Source organism: Sturnira hondurensis, unplaced genomic scaffold, assembly GCF_014824575.4.
Source record: "Sturnira hondurensis isolate 20B ecotype Veracruz unplaced genomic scaffold, ASM1482457v3 Scaffold0016462, whole genome shotgun sequence".
NCBI classification, from domain to species: Eukaryota; Metazoa; Chordata; class Mammalia; order Chiroptera; family Phyllostomidae; genus Sturnira; species Sturnira hondurensis.
Genome location: NW_028089093.1, coordinates 1,318,865 through 1,331,826, shown reverse-complemented (window position 1 = coordinate 1,331,826; position 12,962 = coordinate 1,318,865).

Below are 12,962 nucleotides of genomic sequence, written 5' to 3'. Positions count from 1 at the left end.
GGCTAAGGATGAGGGAGTGACCTCTGGAATGTGAGCCACAGGAGACAAGGCTTGTCTCTGGTAGCAAATGCTGCCTCAGTTTCCTCTCCCTGCCCTCAAAGCATGGTCTATGTTGTTGACAGGTAAGTCTCCTCAGAGGAGGGGCAACCTAAGCCAGACATGATCACTTGGGAGGCCATCATGGAAGGACTCGAGGGGCTGCAACAAAGAGCAAGCAATAGACCCATGCCCCAGCTGTGTGACATAGCCCGAGACCCCATATCCTCTGTGAGAAATGTTTCCTGGCTCTAATCTACTCAAGCCTGAATACCTGATGGGGAGGGGTGCAGCTTCTTACCTTGCTAGAGCATGCCAGGTGGGGGTGGGTGCGGAATCTGGCATCACAAAGAATTCTTGAAAAACCTGTGAAATCTGCTCTGCTAAGAGTGCTTTCATTCATATGTTAAGGGTTCAAGCAGGAAACCCTAAAGTTTCTGCAAAACTCCCTTCCTGACAGACTCTGACTCAGACTAAGCCCTCAGATTTCTTTGAAATGTTATCTACTGTTTGATCCTTGCCACCCTGTATTCCTGCATATTACAATCCAATAAAACTCCTGGAGGAAGGGGCTCGAGGCTTTTTTCCCCTGAGAAACTGGCCACTGCTCAAGGCCCTTCCCTTTTGAGGGACCAGCCACCTCTCCTCCCCAAGCAGATCATGTCATGTCTTGTTTACTTTCATTCGTAGCAACGAGGGGATTTGCCGGAAAAGTCGCCCCCACACTGGGATAGCAGCTTGAAAGGCACCAGTGGCATGCTGGGAGAAACTGAAGTGTCTGGCATCAAAGTGAGCAAAAGCTATGGTCCATTTTCTTTTTTTTTTAATTTAATTTATTTAATTATTTTTCAAGTACAGTTTTCTGTCTATTACTCCCATCCCATCCCACCCCCGCCCCCCGTGTTCCCTCCTCCCTCCCATTTCCACCCTTCTCAGTTGTTGTCCATGTATACTTTATATATGTTCCTCTAAATCCTTCCCCTATTTCCCCTGAAATTCCCTCCCCTCTCCCCTCTGGTCACTGTCAGCCTGTTCTCTGTTTCAGTGTCTTTGGTTATATTTTGCTTGCTTGTTTGTTTTGTTGTTTAGCTTCCTGTTAAAGGTGAGATCATATGGTATTTGTCCTTCAACACCTGGCTTATTTCACTCAGCATACTGCTTTCCAGTTCCATCCATGCTATTGCAAAAGGTAGGAGCTCCTTCTTTCTTTCTGTTGCATAGAATTCCATTGTGTATATGTACCATAGTTTTTTGATCCATTCACTTACTGATGGGCACCTAGGTTGCTCCCAACTCTTGGCTATTGTAAATTGTGCTGATATGAACATTGGGGTGCATATGTTCTTTGGGATTGGTGTTTTAGGGTTCTTAGGATACAATCCTAGCAGTGAAATTGCTGGGTCGAAAGGCAGGTCCAATTTTAGTTTTCTGAGAAAATTACATACTGTTTTCCATAATAGTTGTACCAGTCTGCAATCCCACCAACAGTGGTATTGTCCCTTTTCTAAACCCTCTCCCCACAGGACCACAGAACTGGCAAGCTGGTGCCATATCTGAGACTCCATCAACCTGGCTAACACTGTTTGACCCTCCTTGGAGATCCCCAGGAACTCTACCCCACCCAACTTACAGGTCAGCCAAGCTCCTTTTCTATATGAAAGGCTGGTCTTGGCTCATGCTCCACAATTTCCTAAATCCTTTCAAACAAGTAACAACTGGCCTCAGTTGTTACTGAGTTGTTACTGAGGTCCAGCAGTAACAGCAGCCAGCCTAGTTTCACAGCTTGGTTTCCACTGGGAATCTCCAAGTGCACTACAAGTAGCAGCCATCTCAGATTGCTTTATAGCTCAGGCAAGTGCCCAGGAAAAAACACAGGTGGGAGCTGACCTTGGCCTGCACCACCCAGAAAACCCCAGAGCCAGCATACTCCTGGGCAGCAACAGACCATGTCGGAGCACCACCACCCTGCCCCTGCACAGCTGATCCTCCATGGAGGGTAGATGCTGGTGGTCAGTGATCACAGCCAATCCTTGCAGCTGACTGGCCTCGGCAAATCCCTCCCATCGATCTTCCAACAGCAACCAAGTCTCAACTACAAAAGGAGGGTGTACTGAGCCCACACAGAGGGCGCACCTCAAGTACCCAGCTTGGGTGAGAGGGGAGGCTATGCCACTGGACCCTATAGGGCATCTACTACATTAGGTCACACTACCAAGACATGGAATCAAAGCAGCTCAACCTAACACATAGAAACAAACAGAGGGAGGCTGCCAAAACAAGGAGACAAAGAAACATGGACCAAATGAAAGAACAGATCAAAACTTCAGAAAAAAAAGAGCTAAACAAAATGGAGATAAGTAATCTATTAGAGGCAGAGTTCAAATACTGGTTATAAGGAGGTCTATCCCTGAGATAATTCCATGTTGTTTTAACTTCTAGAGTTTCATATTGTACCTTGACATCTAGCACAATATGGATCTTGTCATGGCTTTAAAACATGCCAAAATTAGAGCTATTTCTCTTTTCTGAACTACACTCACTTTAATTCATTTTTATGAGATGGAAAGTACACAACACCAAGACACATACACTAGTCAGAAAGTTCCAATTTCCCTTTCTTTTTTATCAAGTAGAATGCCACATAATGCCCACGTATTTCCTGCTCTTCTTTCAGCCCCTCCAAATAATTGAGAAATTCTTCAACAGTCTAAACTTTTCTGAATCTCAGAGCTGGCACTGATCTCTCATTAATCTCAGAGCTCCCCGTGTTGGATAGAGGAGGGCAGGGTTGTTTACACTGCAACTCAGTTTCCACAGGCATGACTGAGCAATTGAACTACAGGGAGTTTCCTCATCACGAACATAGTATATATCTTAATTTTTTTAAAAGTCTTTATTGTTTCCAAAGTGTGTGTAACATTTCTTATAGGTTTGCTCCTACGTGGATTGTACAATTTAGTCCCATTTTGAATGAGATGTTTTCTTCTAATGCATTTACTACCTGTAATAATTTTGCCTGGTTTTAAATTTCATATAAATGGACTCATGTAGTATGAATTATTTTATAGATGACTTCTTTCATCCCATATCTGGCCCTTTATTAAAACTGTCTTTGTTCCAATAGTTATGAGATCCATTTTTCCCTTTTCTTTTTAGGTAGGTAATCATATCATCTGACATTATTGACTGTTGAAGGTCTTGCTTTTTTCATATTAGGAAGAAATTGAAACACATGACTAAAATTAGCTTAAATAATAAAAGAATATATTCTTTTATGTACCAGGAAATCCCAAGATCTAGTGGCTGCAGATACAGCATGTCATGCTCCAGCTCCGCTTTCATGAAAGTCTCTTTGCTTTGTTATACTCTGGTTGACTTCATCCTGAAGTCAAACTGAAGTCATCCTCAGGCTGTTGGCCAAGCATCACAGCCAGTCTTGGTTTTCTAGAAATTTTTCACCATAATTGAATGTTAAATGTTATCAAATGCTTTTTCTACATCTATTAATACTATTTTATTCCATTAAAATGTTGGTTAATATACCAGTGTATTTTTTTCTTTTTGATTTGATTTTTAATGTATTTTTCCATTACCATTTACTTCTCTTATACCTTTCCCAAGCAATCACCACACTGTCATCCATGTCCATGGGTCCTTTTCCCTTTTTGCTCAATCCCTCCACCCCCTAACCTCTCACCCCCTTGGCTGCCATCCTGTTCTTTATCTATAAATCTTTCCATTTTGCTTGTTAGTTCAGTTCATTTGTTAGATTTCACATATGAGTGAAATCATATGGTATTTGTCTTTCTCTGACTGGTTTATTTTGCTTAGCGTAATGTTCTCCAAGTTCACCCATGCTGCTGCGACGGGTAAAATTTTCATTTTTACAAGCTGTGTGGTATTCCACTGTCTAAAGGCCCCATAGTTGTTTTATCCACTCACCTACTGATGGATGCTTGGGCTGCCTCCATATCTTGGCAATTTTAAACAGTGCTGCAGTGAACATAGGGGTGCTTTTGTTCTTTTGAATTAGTTTCAGGATCTTTTGGATATATAACCAGAAGTGGGATCACTGGGTCAAAAGGCAGATCCATTTTTAATTTTTTGAAGTATCTCCATACTGCTTTCCACAGAGGCTGAACCAGTTTGCATTCCCACCAACAGTGCAAAAATATTCTCCTTTCACCACATCCTTGCCCGCACTTGTTGTTTGTTGATTTACTGGTGATAGCCATTCTGACAGGTTTGAGTTAATATCTCATTGTGATTTTAACTTGCATTTTTCTGGTGATTAGAGACATTGAGCATCTGTTCATATATCTATTAGGCATCTGTATGTCCTCTTTGGAGAAGAGTCTATTCAGGACCTTTGCCCATTTTTTCATTGGGTTGTTTGGTTTTTTTGGTGTTGAGTTTTGTAAGTTCTTTATAAATTTTGGATATTAATCCCTTATCAGATGTATCAGCAAATATGTCCTCTCATTCTGTGGGTTGTCTTCTCATTTTGTTGATTTTTTTCTTTGCTGTGTAAAAATTTTTTTAGTTTTATATAGCCCCAATTGTTTATTTTTTCCTTAGTTTCCCTTCCCAGGGAAGATATATCCAATGAAATATTACTCTGAGCAATGTCTGAGATTTTGCTGCTTATGTTTTCTTCTAGGACTTTTATGGTTTTGGCTCTAATATTTAAGTCTTTGATCCATTTTGAGTTTATTCTTGTGTGGTGTAAGAACGTGGTTTAGTTTCATTTTTCTGTCCAATTTTCCCAACATCATTTAATAAACTACCTTTAGCCCATTGTGTGTTCTTGCTTCCTCTGTCAAATATTAATTGTCTATAAAGGTATGGGTTTATTTCTGGGTTTTCTAATTTGTTGCATTGATCTATGTGTCTATTTTATGCCAGTACCATGCTGCTTTGATGACTATTGCTCTGTAGTATAGTTTCACATTAGGTAGCATGATTCCTCTAACTTTGTTCTTCTTTCTCAGGATTGTTGTTGCTATGCAGGGCCTTCTGTGGTTCTATATAAATTTTTGAAATATTTGTTCTATTTCTGTGAAATACATCATTGAAATCTTGATAAAAATTTGTTTGAATCTACAGATGGCTTTGGGTAGTATGGACATTTTAATGATGTTAATTTATCTTATCCATGAACATAATATGTGCTTCCACTTATTTGTATCTTCTTCAGTTTCTCTCTTTCTTGTCTTATGATTTTCTGAGTATAGGTCTTTTACATCTTTGCTGAGGTTGATTCCCAGGTATTTTATTCTTTTTGAAGCAATTGTGAATGGGATTGTTTTCTTAATTTCCCTTTTGGTTAGTTTGTTAACCAATATATTTTCTAGTTTTGAACTGTCCTTGAATCCCTCAGATGACCATATTCCTAATGTTCTATTGTCTTACTCTCCAGCTGAATTCAATTTGCTAACATTTCATATAATATTTTGGATTTTTGTTTATAACAAAATGGGCCAATAATTTTTGTTTGTTTTATGCTCCTCAGCTTAATTTGGCACTAGGTTTAAGCTGAGAAACACACTTTCTCATATTTTTCCCATGTTTACAGCAATTTGATGTATTAGAAATTACAGTTGATGCCATTATTCAGGCATTCTGTTTTTGTAAATTTGCCTACTAGATAAAATTGATTTTTAACCTCAAAATCAATACTTGCAGCACTTTTGTGGTCATTTGCTGACAAACACTGAGAGGTGAAAAATTGAACCAACCTACGTGCTCACTCCCAGCTGAAGTCAAACAGAAGGATGCTCTGTCTCTTTTTTCAGCTTTCATACTGTGATCAAATGTCTTTTTTTGTCTTTTTAAATAATGTGTTTTTTTGCATTTTTGTGCTTTTTTTGTTGGTGATTTTACAGTTTCAAATGGCCCTCAAGCATAGTAAAGGCATGTTGTCTAGTGTTCCTGAGGACAACAAGGAGTGATGTGCCTCATGGAGAAAATCTGTGTGTTAAATACAAGTTTTCTTCTGGCATTAGTTTTTGTGCTGTTGGCCATGAGTTCAATGTTAACGAGTCAACAATATACAGTATATTAAAGTGTCTTTAGACAGAAACATACATAAAACAAGTTCTATATTGATCAGTTGATGAAAATATTGTGGCCAGAGGCTCACAGAACTAATCCTGCCTTTCCCCAGGGAGTGATGACTCAATGTGCACTAATGCAGCATTAGCAGGGACTTTACAATGCCTAACTACCACAAATAATGAGAACTGAGTGCACCTGCTGTTCGAAGAGTTGACAGCAATCACCCCAGTAGACACAAATCAATAACTACCATTTGGATTTCTTTTCTGAGCTTGGTATTCAGTATCCCACTGGGCTAATTTTAGTAATTTACATTTTCTCAAAAAGTGGCCATTTCATTTGATATTTACTTTTACTGGTGCTCCTTTTTATAATACTTTATCCCTATATTATATATGTTCCATTTTTTCCTAATCTTGTTATTTTGGGGGTATCCTGTTTTTTGTTGTTGTTGCCTGTAAATGTCTATCTTTTGGTGTTTATATTTTCAAATAATGAAGTTTTATTTTTGTAATTATCTTTGTTGTATATTTGCTTTCCATTTCCACAATATCTTTTCTTACCTTCATTAACTCCTTCCTTCTCTTTTCTTGTGTTAAGTTTAAAATTTAGCCAATTTCTGTTTATTATTTTTATATCCTATTAAATAAATAAAATCATATTCAAGACTTTGAATTTTCCTTCAACTTGCTCTTTGGCTACATGCCATAAAATCTGATATAAAATGGTTTTGCTACTGTTTAGTTACAAAATATTTTGTAGCTTAATTTTTATTTTCTAAAAACCAAAAGTTACCTAAAATTGTTTTTCCAGGGTACAGAAAACTTTTTTGCATACCAGTCAATCAGTTTATTTCTATTTTTTTTTGTATTTTCATCAGTGAATTTGGCTATATATGATAAACTATTAGAATTTATATTTCTTATTTATACTAATATATGGTTCATCTTAGTAAATCATTGTGATTGATTCTGTATGTGTTTGAAAATGGTACATATTCTCTATTTTGAGGGGCACAAATTTAAACAGAAATCAATCAGCTCAAGCTTATTAATTATGTCATTGCAGCTCTCTTTATTCTTACTTATTTCATCTTACTTTCTAGCGGTCAAAAAGATTGCTAGAAAGTGAGATAGAATTTCTTTTTAGAATTCTGTGTTTGTCAATTTACCCTTTCAGCTACAATTTATTTCTTTATTTTGTATCCACATATAATTCTCATACAGAGGGTTTTAGGTGATTTAGACAGCTGTGCAATTCTAATTGCAGAATATTTTCATCCAAAAAGAAGCCCCATGTCCATTAATAGTATTCCCTCCCCTCTCTCCAGACCCTGGCCATCATTGATTTATTCTTTATTGTTATAAGTGGAGTCATATGGAGTTTTGTATCTGGCTTCTTTCACTTAGCATAATGTTTCCAACATTCATCTATCCTGTAGCATGTATTGGTACTTCATTCTTTTTTATTGCCAAATAATATTTCACTGTATGGATATATTGCATTCATCAGTTGATAGACATGTGTGTTGTTTCTACTTTTTGGCTATTATGAATAAGCTTTTATGAATCTTCACAGGCTTATTTTGGTATGGATACATTTCCATTCCTTTGGGGACCTAAGAGTGTAATTACTGGGTCACATAGTAGCTCTATGCTTAACATTTTCAGGAAGGTACCAAACTGATTGCAAAAGTGACTGGACCATTTTATATTGCTATAATCAATAAAACGAGGGTTCCAATTTCCCCATATCCTCAGCAACAATTGTTATTTTCTGTATTTTTTATCATAGCCATTCTACTGGATGTAAAGTGGTATCTCAGTGTGCTTTGAATTTACATTCTCCTAGTAACTAATAATATTGATCATCCTTTAATGTGCTTTATTGACCATTTATCTATCTTTGGAGAAATGGCTATTCAAATAATTTGCCTGTTTTCATAATTAGGCTATTTATATTTTTATTGCTGAAATTTTAGAGATTTTTATATATTCTGGGGACCAGTTTGTTTTGTTGTTTAGATTCCTGATAAAGGTGATATCATATGGTATTTGTCTTTCACTGCCTGGCTTATTTCCCTCAGCATAATGCTCTCCAGTTCCATCCATGATGTTGCAAAAGGTAGGAGCTCCTTCTTCCTTTCTGCAGCATAGAATTCCATTGTGTAAATGTACCATAGCTTTTTGATCCAGTCATTTACTGATGGGTATCTAGGTTGCTTCCAACTCTTAGCTATTATAAATTGTGCTGCTGTGAACATCGGGATGCATAGGTTCTTTTGGATTGGTGTTTCAGGGTTCTTAGGATATATTCCTAAGAGTGGAATTGCTGGGTCAAAAGGCACGTTCATTTTTAGTTTTCTTAGAAAGTTCCATACTGTTTTCAACAGTGGTTGTACCAGTCTGCAATCCCACCAACAGTGAACTAGGGTCCCCTTTTCCCCACAACCTCGCCAGCACTTGTTGTTTGTTTCTTTGTTTATGATAGCCATTCTGACTGGTGTAAAGTGGTATCTCATTGTGGTTTTAATTTGCATCTCTCTGATAGCTACTGATATCGAGCATCTTTTCATGTGTCTCTAGATCCTCTGTATCTCCTCCTTGGAGAAATGTCTGTTCAAGTCCTTTGCCCATTTTTTAATTGGGTTGCTTGTCTTCTTTGAGTGGACTCGAGTGAGTTTTTTGTATATTTTGGAGATTAAACCTTTGTCTGAGGTATCATTGGCAAATATGTTTTCCCAAGCTATTGCTTCTCTTTTTATCTTGATACTGTTTTTCTTAGCCATGCAGAAGCTTTTAATTTTGATGAGATCTCATTTGTTTATTCTTTCCTTTATCTCCCTTGCCCTAGGGAGCATATCAGTAAAAATATTGCTGTGTGGAATATCTGAGATTTTCCTCCCAATGTTCTCCTCTAGGGCTTTAATGGTTTCACGGCTTATGTTTAAGTCTTTTATCCACCTTGAATTAATTTTGGTGTATGGTGTAAGTTGGTGCTCAAGTTTCATTGTTTTGCATGTACCTGTCCAGTTCTCCCAACACCATTTGTTGAAGAGGCTATCTTTACTCCATTTTATATTATTGCCCCCTTTGTGGAATACTAATTGACTGTAGAGAGTTGGGTTTATTTCTGGGCTCTCTGTACTATTCCATTGGTCTATGTGCCTGTTTTTATGCCAGCACGAGGCTGTTTTGATTACAGTGGCCTTGTAATACAGTTTGATATCAGGTATTGCGATCCCCCCTACTTTGTTCTTCTTTCTCAAAATTGTGGCTGCTATTCGGGGTCTTTTATGGTTCCATATAAATTTTTTAAGTATTTGTTCTATGTCTGTGAAGTATGCCATTGGTACTTTAATAGGTATTGCATTGAATCTGTAAATTGCTTTGGGTAGTATGGACATTTTGATGATGTTAATTCTTCCAATCCATGAACACGATATATGTTTCCATTTGTTTGTGTCTTCCTTGATTTCTTTCTTCAGTGTTGTATAGTTTTCCATATACAGGTCTTTAACCTCCTTGATTAAGTTTATTCCCAGATATTTTATTTTTGTTTTTGCTATATCAAATAGGATTTTTTTCTTCATTTCTGGTTCTGTTGCTTCATTGTTGGTATACAAAAATGCCTATGATTTCTGGATATTGACTTTGTATCCCACTGTTTCACCAAATTCATTTATTAGTTCCAGCAGTTTTTTGGTAGAGGCTGTAGGATTTCCCATGTACACTATCATGTCATCTGCAAACTATGCCAGTTTTGTTTCCTCCTTTCTGATTTGGATGCCTTTTATTTCCTTTTCTTGTCTGATCGCTGTGGCTAGAACTTCTAATACTATATTGAATAGAAGTGGTGAAAGTGGACAACCTTGTCTTGTTCCTGATCTTAGTGGAAAAGCTTTTAGTTTTTGCCCATTGAGTATGATGTTGGCTGTAGGTCTTTCATATATGGCCTTTATTATATTGAGGAATGCTCCCTCTATTCCCACTTTGCTGAGTACCTTTATCATAAATGGGTGTTGTACCTTATCAAAAGCTTTTTCCGCATCTATTGATATGACCATGTGGTTTTTGTCTTTGCTTTTGTTTATGTGGTGTATTACATTTACTGATTTGCGTATATTGAACCATCCTTGCATCCCTGGGATGAATCCCACTTGGTCGTGGTGTATGATCTTTTTGATGTATTGTTGGATGCCATTTGCCAATATTTTATTGAGGATTTTAGCATCTATGTTCATCAGTGATATTGGCCTGTAATTTTCTTTCTTTTTTGTGTCTCTGTCGGCTTTGGAATTAGGATGATGCTGGCTTCATAAAAAGAGTTGGGGAGTTTTCCTTCCTTTTGGATTTTTTGGAATAGTCTGTGAAGAATAGGGGTTAGCTCTTCCTTAAAGGCTTTGTAGAATTCTCCTGTGAAACTGTCTGATGCAGGGCTTTTGTGTGATGGGAGTTTTTTGATTACTGCTTCAATTTCACCTGCTCTTATTGGCCTGTTCAGGTTTTCTGCTTCTTTTTCATTGAGTTTTGGAAGATTATATTTTTCTAGAAATTTTTCCATTTCACCTAGGTTTTCAAATTTCTTAGCATACAGTTCTGCATAGTAATTTCTTACAATCCCTTCTATTTCTGTGGTATCAGTTGTAATCTCTCCTCTTTCATTTCTGATTGTGTTTATTTGTGTCCTCTCTCTTCTTTTCTTGATGCGCCTACTTAAAGGTTTGTCTATTTTGTTTATCTTTTCAAAAAACCAACTTCTAGATTCATTGATCCTTAGAATTGTGCTTTTATTCTCTATGTCATTTAATTCTGCTCTGATCTTGGTTATTTCCTTCCTTCTACTTGCTCTGGGCTATCTTTGCTGTTGTTCCTCAAGTTCTTGCAGGCATAGGATTAGGTTGTTTGTTTGAAATGTTTCTATCTTCTTTAGGCAAGCCTGTATTGCTATGAACTTCCCTCTCAGGACTGCCTTCACTGTGTCCCATAAGTTTTGGGTTGTGGTGAGTTCATTTTCATTTGTTTCCAGAAGCTTTTTGATTTCTTCCCTAATTTCAATCTTGACCCATTCATTGTTTAATAGCATACCATTTAGTCTCCATAATTTTGGGTGTTTTGGGTTTTTTCCTGTGGGGTTGGTTTCTAATTTCAGTCACTGCTGATCAGAGAAAATGCTTGGTATAATTTCTATTTTCCTGAAATTGTTGAGACTCGTTTTGTGTCCTATCATGTGATCTATCTTTGAAAATATTCCATGTGCATTTGAAAAGAAAGTGTATTTAGCTTCTTTGGGATGGAGGGCTCTATATATAACAATTAGGTCCATTTCATCTAGGGTGTCATTTAATGCTGCTATATCTTTGTTGATATTTTGTTTGGAAGATCTGTCCATTTTTGACAGTGGAGTGTTAAAATCCCCTACTATAATTGTGTTGCTGTCAATATCTTTCTTAAGGTCCTCTAGGGTTTTTTTTTTATATATTTGGGTGCTCCTATGTTGGGTTCATATATGTCTACGATGTTAATGTCTTCTTGGTGGATTCTTCCCTTGAGTATTATGAAGTGACCTTCTGGATCTTTCTTTATAGCCCTTTTTTTGAAGTCTATTTATCTGATATGAGAATTGCTACCCTGGTGTTTTTTTCTTGTCCATTTGCTTGGAAAATTTGTTTCCATCCTTTCACTTTTAGTCTGTGATGGTCTTTTGACCTGAGGTGGGTCTCTTGTAGGCAGCATATGTGTGGGTCATGCTTTCTCATCCATTCAGCTATTCTATGTCTTTTAATTGGTGCATTTAATCCATTTACGTTTAAGGTTATTAGTGAAAGGTACTTATTCATTGCCATTTACGTACCTATGTTCCTCTCCGTCTGTCTTTTTTCCTTCTTTTCCTTACAGCAGCCCTTTTAATAATTCTTGTAGAGCTGGTTTGGTGGAGGCGTATTCTTTTAGACTTCTTTTGTCTTGGAAGCTCTTTATTTGGCCTTCTATCTTGATTGAGATCCTTGCTGGATAAAGTAGTCTTGGTTGTAGGCCTCTGTTTCTCATTGCTTGGAATATTTCCTGCCATTCTCTTCTTGCTTGGAAGGTTTCCATTGAGAAGTCAGTAGCCAACCTTATTGGGACCCCCTTGTATGTTACTTCCTTTTTTCCCTTGCTACCTTTAGGATTCTCTCTTTGTCTTGGAGTTTTGCCATTTTAATGATGATGTGTCTTGCAATAGGCCTCTTTGGGTTCCACCTGCCTGGGACTCTCTGCAATTCCTGGATTCGTGTGACTTTCTCTCTCCTCAACCTAGGAAAATTTTCCGTTATTACTCTTTCAAGTAGGTTTTCTATCCCCTGTTCTTCTTCTTCTCCTTCTGGTATTCCTATTACTCGGATATTATTACGTTTCATATTGTCTTGCATTTCTCCTAAACTCTCCTCATTTTTTCTGATTCTCTTTTCCATTACCTGGTCCGTCTGGGAAATTCTTTCCACCCTGTCTTTGAGCTCGCTTATGCAGTCTTCTGCCTCATCAATCCCACTCTTCATACCTTTTACTGTGTTCTCCAGTTCAGAAATTGTATTGTTCATTTCCTCTTGGCCTTTGCTGATGGTTTCTATTTCCTTTTTCATGTTGGTATAATTTGCGGAGAGTTCATTGTAGCTCCCCTGTAGTTTCTGGTAGCTCGTTGTAAGCTCTTTGAATTTCCTGATAACCAGTACTTTGAATTCCATATCTGTTAATTTCATCTAACATTCTTTCTGAGACTTCCTCCTTTTCTTTCATTTGGGGATTGTTTCTTTGTCTTCCCATTGTTTGTGATGCTTTTCTTGTTGGCCTCAGCTTCTTAAATTCATCTGTTCTGGTTCCCTGGGTTTATGG